At 40.1% G+C, this 15288-nt stretch overlaps 1 long non-coding RNA gene across 1 annotated transcript; it reads right to left on the bottom strand.

Annotated features, from left to right (window-relative positions):
- Positions 1 to 2962: 2962 nt before the first annotated feature.
- Positions 2963 to 15284, bottom strand: LOC309619779. The gene is made up of 4 exons (XR_014239219.1): positions 14859 to 15284; positions 9012 to 9073; positions 4001 to 4083; positions 2963 to 3053 (listed from the first exon to the last, which is right to left on the bottom strand). It is a non-coding gene; the product is annotated as an uncharacterized lncRNA (long non-coding RNA).
- Positions 15285 to 15288: the final 4 nt, after the last annotated feature.

Raw genomic sequence — 15288 nt, forward strand, 5'->3', positions numbered from 1 at the left:
AGGGGTCTTTAAGATTAGCCTAGTATGATATAATAAAACAGAAACAAGTTGAATTGCAATGAAATTGCTGCTCCTGAATTTAAAACTAGTCAAGATAAAACAGATGTTCAAAAAGATCGCTATAATCTTCACCTGAATACTAATACATTTTTTGATCAAACGATATATATATATTTACATATGGAGAAATAAAACCCACCTTAAAATGCTAATATCATTTTCTCTGCTATTTCTTGAAGCAAAAAAAAAAAAAAATGATGAACTGTTGACTATCAGGCAGCAACACGATGTTTCAGAGAAACTAATTGACTTGAAAAAGTAAATAAGATTTTCAAAGATGAATGAATCATACACCTGCATACAGCATGGTACAGCAATTAGTGTGTGCAAACTCCAGGTGCATCAGGATTGTGACATGAAGATGAGGCATATATAAAAGTAAGAGTATTTTTAGCTGAATCTGATCTGGAAGTCAGGAGACTTAATTTCCATGAACAATTTCTTTCTTTGCTGGTTTGTTCATTCTCCACGTTCTTCCAAAAAATATCTAATATCAAACTGCTTAATTTGTTTTTGACAGTGTGACTTTGGCAAAAATCACTTAAATATCTGAGGTTTTCTAGCACCATATTTATTTCTTTTTTCCTCCTAAAAATACTGTAAATAGCAGCAAAAGTTCCTGGTGAACTCCCTTGCATGTAATGTTATTATTTTTTATCTTTTGTTGTTTGTTTCCTTTTCATTACAACAACAGGCTAACCTCATACTATTCCCCACTTCTAATAGCTGCCTTCCCTCCAGAGGGTTTGACTCTGATTAAAATAGAAATGGACACGAATTGAGTTTTTCTGGGCAAACTATCAGAGAGACACAGGCAGGAGAGACATGGTATCAGGGCATGGGGGTCAGGAGAAGACAGAAGGTCAGAGATTTTGCCTTTAACACTTTCTAAAAGATGTGCATGGATAATTTATGGAAATCTGGTGGCAACTTCCAACCAGAAATCCGGATGTTTCACTAGGCTGGCACCAAGTCCTCCAAGAGAAATCATAGTCACAGATGCTCTACAATAGATTGATTTCAGTAGTTTCCCATTATAAGTTTTCCCTGATATCACTTTAACACCCTGATAAATGCTTTTCATACCAAGGCCCTCCCCCCCTCCCCAAAGTGTCCCCATTGCCACTACTTCAGCCCATGTGGCAAGATCACTGCTACCTGCTGATCACACGGAGTGTGGCGTCCTCTGCTCGTGAAGTCACCTTTCTCCTGGTTCCAGGCTTTCTCGAGTGGACACAGGTCTGTGCTCTAACTAACGAGCAGGAGGTGTCTGAGCAAAAGGCCCTTTTGATCAGGTTGGAGACTTAACTAGTAAGTAGGTCACATCGGGCTGATTACCCTGTCCTCAGGGGAAATATTTCTCATTGGCCCAGGAGACTGCAAGGTAATAAAGTCCTGGGAGGCAATGACCAAACTGTCTAGAGACCCTAAGAGGCAAGCAATGACCACCGTTAACTTTCCTGCAGCATCCTGTCCCAGGTGAGGCTGTGTGTTTGTGAAGTAGCAAGAAGTCTATGTACCATGGGCATACCATGCCTTGAACTTGACCCAGAGGAACTTCTTCTAGACAGCAGAGGGTAAACCAAGTTGAATGTAAGTTTGAATTTCTTAGGAGAGCAGGTTGCAATGAGTAATGGCAATCCATTGCCCTATAGTCTAAAATGAGCCTACAATATCACTGAGGGTTCACACCTTAATACAACTGAATTTCGGGAAGAGGTCAAACCCTTCTCTCTGTGTTAGAATAAGCAGGGGTCTTCCACCAGAGTGTGATTAACACCTTGTATCCCTCAGCAAAGTGAAGCTGCCCCCTTCCCAATCTTCTAAACAAAGGGCTTCTTCCTATTCTTATCTCATTCTGTCTTATCTCCATCTCATCTCCATGCCTTGTTTGCTTGGTCCCCAAAGGCCTTGTGTCCTAAACTCCACCCCTGCATTATTTAGGCAATTCTGACAAAAGACTTCCAGGATGGATTGGTGAACCCTCTGTGTTTGCATCTGGAACATTCATAATTAGTTTTCCATTCCAAGCGTGCAATTATCCATGTTCTCTACTTCAAAATGCATTTACCTCTGACAGAATCCTAGCAAACAAAGACCTGGTCCAGTGGTACCTATGAGGCAGGAGACATGATGTTTTTAAACTAAAAACTAAAAATTTTCTGACACCAAAAGCACAGGCAACAAAACAAAAATAGGTAAACTGGATTTCATCAAAATCAAAAACTTCTGTGCATCAAAGAACACTATCAACAGAGTGAAAAGAGAACCCATGGAATGGGAGAAATTATTTGTGAATCATATATCTGATAAGAGATTAATATCCAGAATACTTAAAGAACTCCTACAACTCAATGACTGTAACAACAACAAAAACAATTTAAAAATGGGTAAAGGGGCTTCCCTGGTGGCACAGTGGTTGGGAATCCGACTGCCAATGCAGGGGACACAGGTTCCAGCCCTGGTCCGGGAAGATCCCACATGCTGCAGAGCAACTAAGCCCATGAGCCACAGCTACTGAGCCTGCGTGCCACAACTACTGAAGCCCACGCGCCTACAGCCCATGCTCCACAGTGGGAGAGGCCACCACAATGAGAAGCCCGCGCACCAAAATGAAGAGTAGCCCCTGCTTGCCGCAACTAGAGAAGGCCCATACGCAGCAACGAAGACTCAATGCAGCCAAACATAAACAAATAAATAAATAAAATAAAATAAAATAAAAATGGGTAAAGAACTTGAATAGCTATTTCTCCAAAGAAGATATGCAATTGGCCAAGAAGCACATGAAAAGATGCTTAGCATCAGTAGCTCTTAGGGAAATGCAAATCAAAATCATGAGACGACACTTTATACCCATTGGGATAGCTATTATTAAAACAAACAAAACCCAGAAAATAACAAGTGTTGGCAAGGATGTGGTGAAATTAGAACACATGCATTGCTGTTAGGGATGTAAAATGGTGCAGCTATTGTGGAAAACGGTATAGCAGTTCCTGAAAAAAAAAAAGAAAAAAGAAAGGACAAAGAAAAAAGAAACATAGAATTACCGTATGAGCCAACAATTCCACTTCTGGATATTTACCCAAAGGAACTGAAAGCAGGGACTTAAACAGATATTTCTAAATCCATGTTCATAGTGGCGTTATTCCCAATAACCTAAAGGTGGAAGCACCCAAGTGTCCAGTGACAGATGAATGGACAAATAAAATGTGATATATGCATGCAGTGGGATATTATTTAGCCTTAGAAAGTAAGGAACTTCTGACATGTCTATAATATGGATGAACCTCGACGTTATGCTAAATGAAGAAGTCTGACACAAAAGGACAAATATTGTACAATTACACTTACATGAGGTACTTAACAACAGTCAAATTCACAGAGGCAGACAGTACAATGGTGGTTGCAAGGGGCTGGGGTGGGAGTGGAGAGGGTAACAGAGGGTTGTTTAATGGGTGCAGAGTTTCAGTTTGGGAAGATGAAAACACTCTGGAGATGGATGATGGTAATGAGTGTACAACAATGTGAATGTACTTAATGCCACTGAATTCTACACTTAGGAATGGTTAAAATGGTATATTTTGTTATATATATACATATATATCTCCACAATAAGAAACTAAAAGCTTTTTTAAAATTAAAGCTTTTAAAAATTAATTAAAGTAAAATAAAAATGAATTAAAACTATTTAAAAATTAAAGCTAAAATTAATTCTCCCTCAGTCCCCACATCTATGTGCCAAATGTGCTGTTTCTGCTTTGATCGTTTTACTGTGAGTATCCATCTGTGGGCTTCTGGCTAGTTAATCAAAATAACCTTGGATGAGCATCATTTCTTCTAATTCTCTTCCTCTAGCCCACCAGCCACATCCTACATCCTGCAAACCACACCTGACAGCTATTAATTATTGTTCTGCCCCTCCCCCAGTTTCCTGGAGTACCTGTGTTTTTATGTACCACCTCCTGCTGCTCTAGGCTCCATCTCTGTGCAGTTGGGTACCTTGTATTGGTGGTAACTGTTGACCTGGATAAGCAAGAATTACAATTAAATTGCTGTTTTCTCCTTGCAGATGATGCAGGAATAGGAGAATCTTTGGGTGGCCCATCTCTGTCCACTCCTCCTTATTAGCAATGTAACAACACATGTTTTGTGGCTTAGGATTTCAAAGAAGGGGGATTTTCTTAATTTATCAGCTAAACCAGTATTACAACAGCTTATGAAGAGTTTGCAATTGTTTGGGTTTAAAGCAGGGACAACATGAAACACTTAATGAAAAACTTTCACAAAACTTGGACTCTTTCCAGCAACTTAGCTATGTGAGAATAACTTTTACACCATGACAACTCTAAAAATAAAACATTTTTAACTTAAAGCTGTTCTTCCAGTTGCTGTTTAAAACTTTATTCCAAGAACTGAGATGCTATTCAACAAAATGCAACTACAGGCTTCTCAACAATAAGGTTCCATAATCGTTATATGTTTCCTGGTGATGGATTTATCTTTTATCTTTGAAGTTTACAATGATAGCTGTAAAAGTGAATGTCAATAGTATTACTATCATTTAATTTCTAATAGAATGATTTTTATTTTTATGTGTTAGAGCTATAATAATTCTAATAATATTACCAGAATTTATTTTGTGCTTTATGAGGATGATATCAGTAAACCATATTCCCAGCAACATTTTGCTATGTTTCAGCTTATTAACAGAATTATCTGTGTTTTAAAACTTTGGCATTAAAATATACCTTCAATAATGCCATTATAATGATCATGTGTTTAAAACTTGTGTAAATAACTATGATATAAGCATTTTTCTCTAAAAAAGAGACTTCTTATTTCTATCAGAGTAGAGCTGAGTTTCTCTGATTAAAACTGTGATTCTTAAGTTGTGTGCTGAACCACCCTAGTGTGACAAGCAAACTTACAGAGGCACTGTGGATTCTTTTAAGTTTTTGAGGGGCACAGACAACTGTTGGATACCACGCCAACTACTACTACTAAGTTGTTTAGACCTCACTACTTAATAAAGAGAATTGTTCAGGTATTTCTTTTGGCCCGGGGGCACCAGGAACCAGGAAAGTTTGGGAATCTCTAGATTAGAAAGATTAGTGGATATGAAATGTAAGAGAATTGAGAATTACTTATATAGTGCAATCCTGTCATCTTATAGAGGAGAACACTGAGGTCCAGCGTGGTTAAAATCTTAAAACTAGTGAGTCTTAAATACCCAGCCTCCTAGCTCCCTTGTCAGACTGTTCAGTAAAAAGACCTGATGAACTTGATAGTCTGCTGAGGTTTCTATTCTTCCTGTTCCTGTCTCTCTGCCTTCTGGTCAGTAGATCCAAGCTTTGTAGCCCAGCCTGACCATATACCAGCTGAATATCTTAAGCCAAGTTCCTTACCCTCTGTGAACCTTAGCGTTCTCATTTGCAAAATAATTGCGCTGATGATAATGGCTAATAATTGGTAAAAATGGAGTCACTTCTAGAATAGTAATAGAAATAATGCACTTGAAAAACATTTTGTAAATAGCTAAGCACTTTATAAATTACTGGTTTTCATTCAATAGTATTTAAACATCCACTAAGTGTGCCAAGCCCTGGGGAGACAAAGAGAAAAACAAAATTGTCTCTGTGTTTAAGAGGCTTATCTCTCCTGGAAGGGAGGAATATAAATGATTATAATCAAAATTGATAAATAGTATAGTAGAGGTAATGACCAAGTATAATGTGGTAGAGAAGGACTGAGGGGCAGGGGAAGTCCTGGCAGAAAAGGCAAGTGTTCAGGCCTGACTTGGAGGGTGGGTAGGTAATGAGTGGGGTGGGGAGAGTGGTCCAGGGAGGGGGAGTGCTCTGGACCAAGGAGACAGGTGCAGGAACAGAGCGCCTTCAAGAAGCAGCATAGTGGGACTTCCCTGGTGATCCAGTGGTTAAGAACCCGCCTTCCAATGCAGGGGACACGGGTTTGATCCTTGGTCGGGAACTAAGATCCCACATGCTGCGGGGAAACTAAGCCCGTGTGCTCTAGAGCCCGCATGCCACAACGAGAGAGCCCGTGCACTGCAACAAGAAGCCTGCACGTCGCAATGAGGAGCCCATGTGCCGCAGCGAAGATCCCATGTGCTGCAACTAAGACTCGACACAGCCAAATAAACAAATAAATATTAAAAAAAAAAAAAAAAGAAAGAAAGAAACAGCATAGCATCCCATATGGCTGGAGGGAGGAGGATGGGAAACAGGAAGTGGAAGATTACAGATGGGAGAGTAAATGTGTGTGCTGGACGCTGGTCCCAAAGGGTCTGGTATTCCTCTTGAAGGAGTGGACATTACCCTGGAAAACTGTTTAAGGATTTAAAGCGAGAAGGGAGGCAGCCCAATGTGTAAATGTTACGAGCTCTCCTTATCCTTTCCTAAGAAGGAAACTTGAGTTTGTTAGCTTCAAGAACTGTGGCGCTATGTCTGTATAATTCCTTTAGTCTGGCAACTTATTCTGAAGAGAAACACAGCACTTAATAAAGGTTTTAATGATTATGTGTATGGCAAGGTGGTAGTGAGATTCTTTTTTTTTTTTCTTTTGCCAAAATAAGATTTTATTTTGAAAGTTATTTGAAAGACACTGGTAAGGAAGGAGAACTAACACTCAACGGATGTAGATTCCAAAGTTATATTCTTTCCAACTGCCACCAACGGTCTTTGTCATGCCAAAAAGTTGCTTTTTTTGGTAATTCCTATTTTAAGCTCTCTGGAGGAGAGATCTTATTCCATAAGCCAAGCCATTTTTTTTTTCCTTCCTCCCTCCCTTGTTTCTTCCCTTCCTTCTTTCCTTTTTTTCTTTCTTCCTTTCTTTCTTTTTCTCTTTCTTTTCTTCTCTTTTTTCTTCATTTCTTTCCAGGAAACAGTTAGTTGGGGATGGATATTTTTTTAAAAACATCAAGGTAGATCTAATATGTTCCACAAAGAGGAGGGGCTTAGCCAAATGTGACGTGGAAGGGTTCTCTACTATTTGCTTATCATCTTGCTGGAACCAGGAATCTACGTGAGGAAATGGCGTCCAGGAATGCGGTCTATACGAAGTCGGTCTGTCTTTGCATCGTAAGTGCTCATCATTGGTCCTCCTGTTCCAGCTCCCACAGCCCGCAGCGCCTCCTCTGGACCTTGACCTTGGAAGGAGGTTCTGTAAATCTCAGCAGTTTTAATCTTGACAGCAAAGCCAGAAATGATTGTAAAGTGATTCTTATTTTCTTCTCAGTCTTTTAATTCTGTCACACATAGTATCACTGAGTGAACGTCATCTCCTCTGTCAAATTCACTGAGAAGTTGATGAGTACATTTTGGTGACAACTGCCTGACACTCCTGTATGTGTCCATTATCAATCACTCTGTGTGTGTGTGTGTGTGTGTGTGTGTGTGTGTGTGTGTGTGTGTGTGTGTGTGTCTTGATCCGGGATATATCAGCGCTAAGCAGTTTTAAAACTCCCAACTGAAACAGTCAGAATAACATAGGAAAGAAACAAAAATTAAAAACAACCTCCCCAAAAAAAAACCCAAAAAGAAAAAAAAAAAAGAATTACACAGGAATTAGTCTCAGCTGGGTAACTTGACCTATATATCCTCATGTTGTCATTGCTACTTGAATGGTTATCAGGTAGTTTCACATTCATGTTCTTACTTGCTTCTCCAGAATTGAAATAGGTTAATGTACATCTTGAACCCAACATGGAGATTTTAAAAGTAAAGTGCATACCACATAAGACAATGTCCACTGATGATACTTCTATACTGAAAGTTCTTGGTTAAACCTATGTCAAACTCTTCTCTGAACACACTTGGAACTCTCTATGGCTTAGATGAGCCCGAAATCAGCTGTTCAGTGGTACAGCTTATACTGGCTCATGAGAATTGGTTGTGGACGGCCCTTTCAACTCTGCATTCAGTGAAGTCATGTCAGTTGGCCGCGACAGAAGTATTTACAGCAGGTGTATTCGTTTCCTAGGGCTGCCTTAAAAATTAACACAAAGTACCATAATTGAGAGTTAACTATTATTATGTGTTTATTAATTATTTAGTATGCAGTATAAATTATTTTCTTAACCAATATAATAATGCAACTAATTGATATTATAAAGGATAATATAGTGATTTATTTGTTTATTTATTTATTTTTGGCTGTGTTGGGTCTTCGTTTCCGTGCGAGGGCTTTCTCTAGTTGTGGCAAGCGGGGGCCACTCTTCATCGCGGTGCACGGGCCTCTCACTATCGCGGCCTCTCTTGTTGTGGAGCACAGGCTCCAGACGCGCAGGCTCAGTAGTTGTTGCTCACAGGCCTAGTTGCTCCGCGGCATGTGGGATCTTCCCAGACCAGGGCTCGAACCCATGTCCCCTGCATTAGCAGGCAGATTCTCAACCACTGCACCACCAGGGAAGCCCCTAGTGATTTAAATGTACTGTATTCCCTTATAGTTCTGGAGGCCAGAAGTCTGAAATCAAGGTGTCACCCAGGCTCTGTGCCCTCTGAGATGCTGGGTGGAATTCTTCTCTGCTTCTTCACAGCTTCCAGTGGTGGCTGTCAACCTTTGGTGTTCTTTGGCTTGTAGATGCATCTCTCCAATCTGCACCTCTGTGGTTGCTGGCATTCTCCCTGTGTGTCTTTGTCTCTGTGCCTCTTCTTATAAGGATACCAGTAATATTGGATTAAGTGCCCTCCCAGTATGACCTCATCTTAACTAATTACATCTACAATGACCCTATTTCCAAACAAGGTCACATTCTGAAGTACTGTACTGAGGGTTAGGACTTCAACATATATTTTGGGGGTGTCACAATTCAACGCATAAATAACACTGCGGAAATCAGCAAATGCCACGAGTCAGGGCTTTTTTGGAGGGGGGAGTTGGTTTCCAGCATATCAGTGTGTTGGTCTGTCACATGACACCAGGAGAGGGCCACTCACCTCAAATATCACTTTTCCATGGGAGTTCTTCATCAGAAACTTCCTCATACTCCAAATGGCACCTGGCAGAGTGAGAATTAAAGGTGGATGCATGTAGTTAGGATTTTCCAGCCATTTCTTAGCCCTTTAAAAATATCTATGTATTTCCATTATTTAAAAAGATTGAAAAATACAGCTGGGTAGAAAGAGTAGAAAGCCAAAAACGAATTATTCATAGCTTCATCACCCAAACAGAGCTATCATTAATTCTTGATAAATTTTCTTCAAAATATTTTTGGAACTTTTTTTTTTTGCTATTTACATTTCTCCTTTTGTGCCAAACCTGTCTGAATGCTTTGCCCTCTTTTCTTCATGCTTTTTATTTTATAAATTAAAAAAAAAAAAAATGTGAGTAATAATACATGAAGACAACACGCCAGTTAGAAAAATCACACAAGACTAAGCAAAATCTGTCTTGATCACTACCCCAATCCCAATCCTCTCTCTGGAGGTAAATACTGTCATTGGTCTTAAATGATTCTTCTAGACCTTTTAAAATGCCATAAACCATATCATACCATGTATTTTATCCCACAGCTTACTTCTCTTCTCCCTCCCACTAAATTGTATACCCTTAAGAGCTTTTTATGTCAGGTTTAACATGTTATCTTTAATTACTGCAACATATTTCATTCTATAGATGCACCGTAGTTTAATTATTCTCCTATTGCCAATTTTTAGGTTGTTTTCAATCTTCCACAATTACAACTAAGAAGCAATGAAAATCCTTGTACATGCCTCTTTACGCATAGGTTCAAGTGTTTCTCTAGGATAAATAACAAGACGCTGAATATCTGAGTTGAAGACTATAATTTTAATATGACAATTTTCCTTGAAGATAGCCCCAATACACCCTTCCAATGAGAGTGCAGAAGAGTATCCATATATTAAATAATTAAAGAAATAAAAATCAAAAGCCAGAGGCTCTAACTAGACTCATTTGTTTGTTTATATTTAAATTTCAAAAATTTCCAAATTTCTATTCTCTGAATTTACTAGGTTTCATCCAAATTCTCTGATTTATACTTATCCCTTAGCCAGCATGTACAATGACATGGAATATGTCATATGATGAACAACATAATTTTTCCAAAGAACTTCTAATAGTTTAGTGCAACTGGGACATAGGGAATGAGGTAGGGATGAGTGGAAGAGGTAGCTGGAGATGCAGGCAGGTTAGAGACACACTTGGGCAAGGATTTGTTTAGAATGTGAGGTTGTATAAAGCAGAGAAGTCAGTAAATGGGCTAGTGCAGTAATACAGGCAAGGTTCTGAGCTGAGGCAATAATGGTGGGAAAATGAAAAGGAAGGGAGAGTATCAAGATCTATTTTAGCAGTGGAATTTATAGAACTTAATGAATGTGAATTGTGAAAGAGAGAAGCTTGGAACATTTCCTGGATTATTGGCTTCGATGACTGGTTTTCATGACTGAGGTCAGTCACAGAGGAGAACACAGCGGTGATGGTCATAGTGTTAGCCAGGTCATTTGGACAAACTGGGCAAGGCTGTAGAAATGTGGAGATAGGTATTCTGAAGGCAGGTGGATATACAAGCAAGAAAATCAGGGTTGGAGCTATTGAATAAGGTTCATCGGTGGTTAGCAAAATCCAAGGGAATGGTTGAGACTGTCCAAGGGGAGAGCAAAGAGCAGCAAGAGAAGAAATCCAAGGAGGAAATACTAGGAAGCACAAACATTTACAGGACAGGCAAAAGAAGGAAAAATCTGACTGATCCATCATAATAGTTTGGCAATTTCTTATAAAGTTAAACATACACTTTATGACATGGCTTTATTAAGCAAAAATAAGCAAATATGAATATACGTTCTTACTTTTCTTACTTTCTATTATGGAAAAGGTAGCATACACAATTGGACATTGCCTTTTCTTTTTAAATCTCAAATGGTATACTGAAGAGCTTTCCAATATAGGTATACAGAGAGCTCCCTCATTGAATTGCTGAAGAGTACTCCATTGTATGATTGTACCACAGTTTATTTAGTTATTCCCTATGGATGAACACTTGGATTGTTTCTTATTTTCCGCATTGTGAATAATGCAGCAGTGAATAAATTTACACTTTTCTGAAAATAAAATAAAATACGACATGACAAACCCACTCTTGTGCAACTACCCAAGAGAAATAAAAGCTAACCTTCACCCAAAAACCTCTATGCATATGGTTATAGCAGCTTGATGTGTATTTGTCCCAAACTGTAAACAACCCCAAATTTCCTTCAACTGATGAGTATACGAACAAATTACAGAACATCGGGCTTCCCTGGTGGTGCAGTGGTTGAGAATCTGCCTGCCAATGCAGGGGACATGGGTTCAAGCCCTGGTCTGGGAAGATCCCACATGCCGCGGAGCAACTGGGCCCGTGAGCCACAACTACTGAGCCTGCGCGTCTGGAGCCTGTGCTCCGCAACAAGAGAGGCCGCGATAGTGAGAGGCCCACGCACCGCGATGAAGAGTGGCCCCCGCTTGCCTCAACTAGAGAAAGCCCTCGCACAGAAACGAAGACCCAACACAGCCAAAAAAAAAAAAATTACAGAACATCTATGTATTGGGGATGCTACTTGGCAATAAAAAATCTACTGACACAACAACATCATTTAATCTGAAATGCATTTTGCCGACACCCAAAAGGCTATGTAATGTATAATTCTGCTCGTATCACTGTTGTGAGCTGAAGGTTCATATCCCCCATCCCCAAATTGATTATGTTGAAACCTGAACCCCAAATTCGATGGTATTTGGAGGTGGGGCCTTTGAGAGGAAATTAGGTTTAGATGAGGTCATGAAGGTGGAACCTCCACGATGGGATTAGTGTCCTTATAAGAAGAGGAAGAGAGACCAGCACTCTCATAGTGAGAAGGCAGATGTCTGTAAGTGAGGAAGCAGGTTCGTACCAGGAACCGGATATGCTGGCACCTTGATCCTGGACTTCCCAGGCTCCAGAATGGTGAGAAATGAATGTCTGTTGGGGCTCCCCTGGTGGCGCAGTGGTTGAGAATCCGCCTGCCAATGCAGGGGACATGTGTTCCATCCCTGGCCCGGGAAGATCCCACACGCCACGGAGCAACTAAGCCCATGCGCCACAACTACTGAGCCTGAGCTCTAGAGCCCACGAGCCACAACTACTGAGCCCACATGCTGCAACTACTGAAGCCCGTGTGCACCTAGAGCCCATGCTCCGCAACAAGAGAAGCCACTGCAATGAGAAGCCTGCGCACCGCAACAAAGAGTTGCCCCCGCTCGCCGCAACTAGAGAAAACCTGCGCGCACCAACAAAGATCCAACTCAGCCAAAAATAAATAAATTAATTAAATTTAAAAAATAATAATAATAATAAATGTCTGTTGTTTAAGCTACCAGGTCTGTGATATTTTGTTATAGCAAACAGAGCAGGCAAACACAATCACAGACTCAAAAAAAGGCAAAACTACAGGGACAGAAAACCTGTAAGTGGTTGCCAGGGCTTCAGGTTGGAGCAGTTGTCTAGAAAGAGGCACGAAGGAATATTTTGGGGGTGATGGATCTGTCTTCATTATGGTGGTGGATACATCACTATATGTGTTTGTCTAAACTTATAGAACTGTACGCTAAAAAGGGTGAATTTTACCATGTGTAAATTATATCTCAATAAACCTGACCCCTAAAAATGTTATGTATGACAGCAAGATACAAAGTCAATGCCTGGGGAAAAAATGAGTAGAACAGTGAACTGGCTTAGATGTAAATGGGCAAAGAAAAAGACAACAAAATAATAAATAATTAGGAATATTGAAAGTAACCAAAAATAGGAAAAGCTAGTTTCTGGTGAGAAGCCATTCAGGAGAAAAAGATCAGGAGCTTTCTGTGGCCTACAGGTTTAATACATACACATACTCTGAGTAAAGAGTACACAATATACAATACTCTGTGTTTGTTGCCATAACAGCTAAAAACTTAAGGCAGCCTTAAGCAGAACTCATTAGAAATATGGTGCTCTCTACACTATCAGGGAAATGTTGCTCAGTCCTTGGCATGCATAAAGAAAAATATTGAGAAGTACTGTAATAAAATTTAAAATAATTAAAATATAGAAATAATATAAAGTATTATGGAAAACTTAAAGAGAAAGACACCATTATCTAAACACAATGTAAATCTAAAATAGATTACTTTGCCACATAAATAATATGTGTTTCTTGTAGAAAATTACCATACCTAGATGAACCAAAGGAGAAAATGAATAAGAGCCCCATTTTTAAAATTTTAAAATTCTGACAAAATCAAGTAAATTTAAATTAAAATAATAACCAGATACTAGTGTAAGTCTATCAGGCTAACAAAGAAGATGTTATGACAACACTCAGTTATGGCAAGAATGTGGATCAGAGGAGATTCACAGTCTATTTTGGTGGAGTGAAAAGAGGTTCAAGTACTTTGTAGAGCATTTGGGCAGCATCTGGTGAAGCTAAAAGCAGGTATACTCCCAAGACCTGGCAATTTCACAGGTAAATGCCCTAGAGAAATTTTTGCACGTTTGCTTAAGAATCTGTATAACAGTATTGTTTATAAGAGCAAAATATTTGGGACAGAGTAAATATCCCTTATCAGATTAATTAAATTGTGTCATTGTCACACAATGCAATAGCCTATAGAAGTTAAAATAAATGAATTAGAACTATATGTATTCTGTTTTTTGATAAACCTGAAAAAAAACAAAACAGGATGCAGCATAGTGAGAAAAGCAAATTACATAATGATTCGTACAGTATGTATGATACCATTATCTGAAAAACATACAATATACACACACTTGTATGTTGATATACACAAACATATACATAAAAACTCTTAAGAATGTGTGTGTTTGTGTGTGCGTGTGTGTGTGTGTATTTCTCCGCAGAGGAGAAAGGACTACATACGGGACATCTCTATTTGTAGCGTTCCTCACCCCCACTCCCCGGTAATTTTTTTCTTTCAGAATGCAGGAAAGAAAGAGGGAGGGTAGGAGAAAAAGAGGAAGGAAGGAAGGAAGGAAGGGAGGGAGGAAGGGAGGGAGGAAGGGAGGGGGAAGGAAGGAAGGGGGAAGGAAGGGGGGAAGGAAGGAAGGAAGAGAGGGAGGGAGGAAGGAAGCGGGAAGGAAGGAAGGGAGGGAGGGAGGACCTAAAGTAAGTAAGACAAAACTTTGTGGTAGATTCCAGGGGGATTAAAAATTGCTCTATATACTTTTCTTCATATTTTAAGTATTTTATACCAAAAAACGAAGACTTAGTCCTTGTAAACAATTCAGAAAATATGTAGTGAAAAAAAAAAAAAGTAATCCCTCATTTTAAAAAATGAATGTCGGGGCTTCCCTGGTGGCGCAGTGGTTGAGAGTCTGCCTGCCAATGCAGGGAACAACATGCGTTCGAGCCCTGGTCTGGGAAGATCCCACATGCCGCGGAGCAACTAAGCCCGTGAGCCACAACTACTGAGCCTGCGCGTCTGGAGCCTGTGCTGCGCAACAAGAGAGGCTGCGATAGTGAGAGGCCCCCGCTTGCCGCAACTAGAGAAAGCCCTCACACAGATACGAAGACCCAACACAGCCAAAAATAAATAAATAAATAAATTGATTAATTTTAAAAAGAATGTTAACATTTTGCTGCATATTTTTCCAGACTGGGCCATACTTTCATTAGCCTGCACGTTATATACATAATTTTTTTGGTATCCTTTTCGAAGAGGCAAACATTTCTCAAAAATGTTCTTCTGATTCATGAGGTGAATGATACTGAAGTCCGCTTTTTCTCTGAGTCTTTGGGACGGCTTCTTACCTTAATTCTACACTATTTTCTCACAGTTCCATAGTCCTGTTTGCAGATTTGGTGCCTTGTCTTTCGCCCCACTCAGTCCACTTGGGGGCTATCTCAACCCATCTGAGCTCTACTGTCGAACGGAAGACGACACGCACAGTTGCCAAACCAAGTCTCCCCGTCCGTCAGGCATTCGCTGAGAGCACCCTCGCTGTCTGAAATGAGAACTCTCAGAACGCCACCGTCTGACCTTCTGACACTCTTAGTCTACGTAATGCAGGAGAAACTACAGTTCCCGTGGGGCTCTGCTCCTGGGCGCCCGCTTCCACCCCTGCGCTTGCGCATTCTGAGCATGGACTACAACTCCCAGACTGCATCGTGCTGCCGCCCTCTCCCCTCTACTTCCTGCTGGGGCGTTTCATGAGTGACAGCGTCTCTGCGAGTCCAAGAA

This window comes from Balaenoptera borealis, assembly GCF_965194805.1.
Source record: "Balaenoptera borealis genome assembly, chromosome: 21".
Taxonomy (NCBI): Eukaryota; Metazoa; Chordata; class Mammalia; order Artiodactyla; family Balaenopteridae; genus Balaenoptera; species Balaenoptera borealis.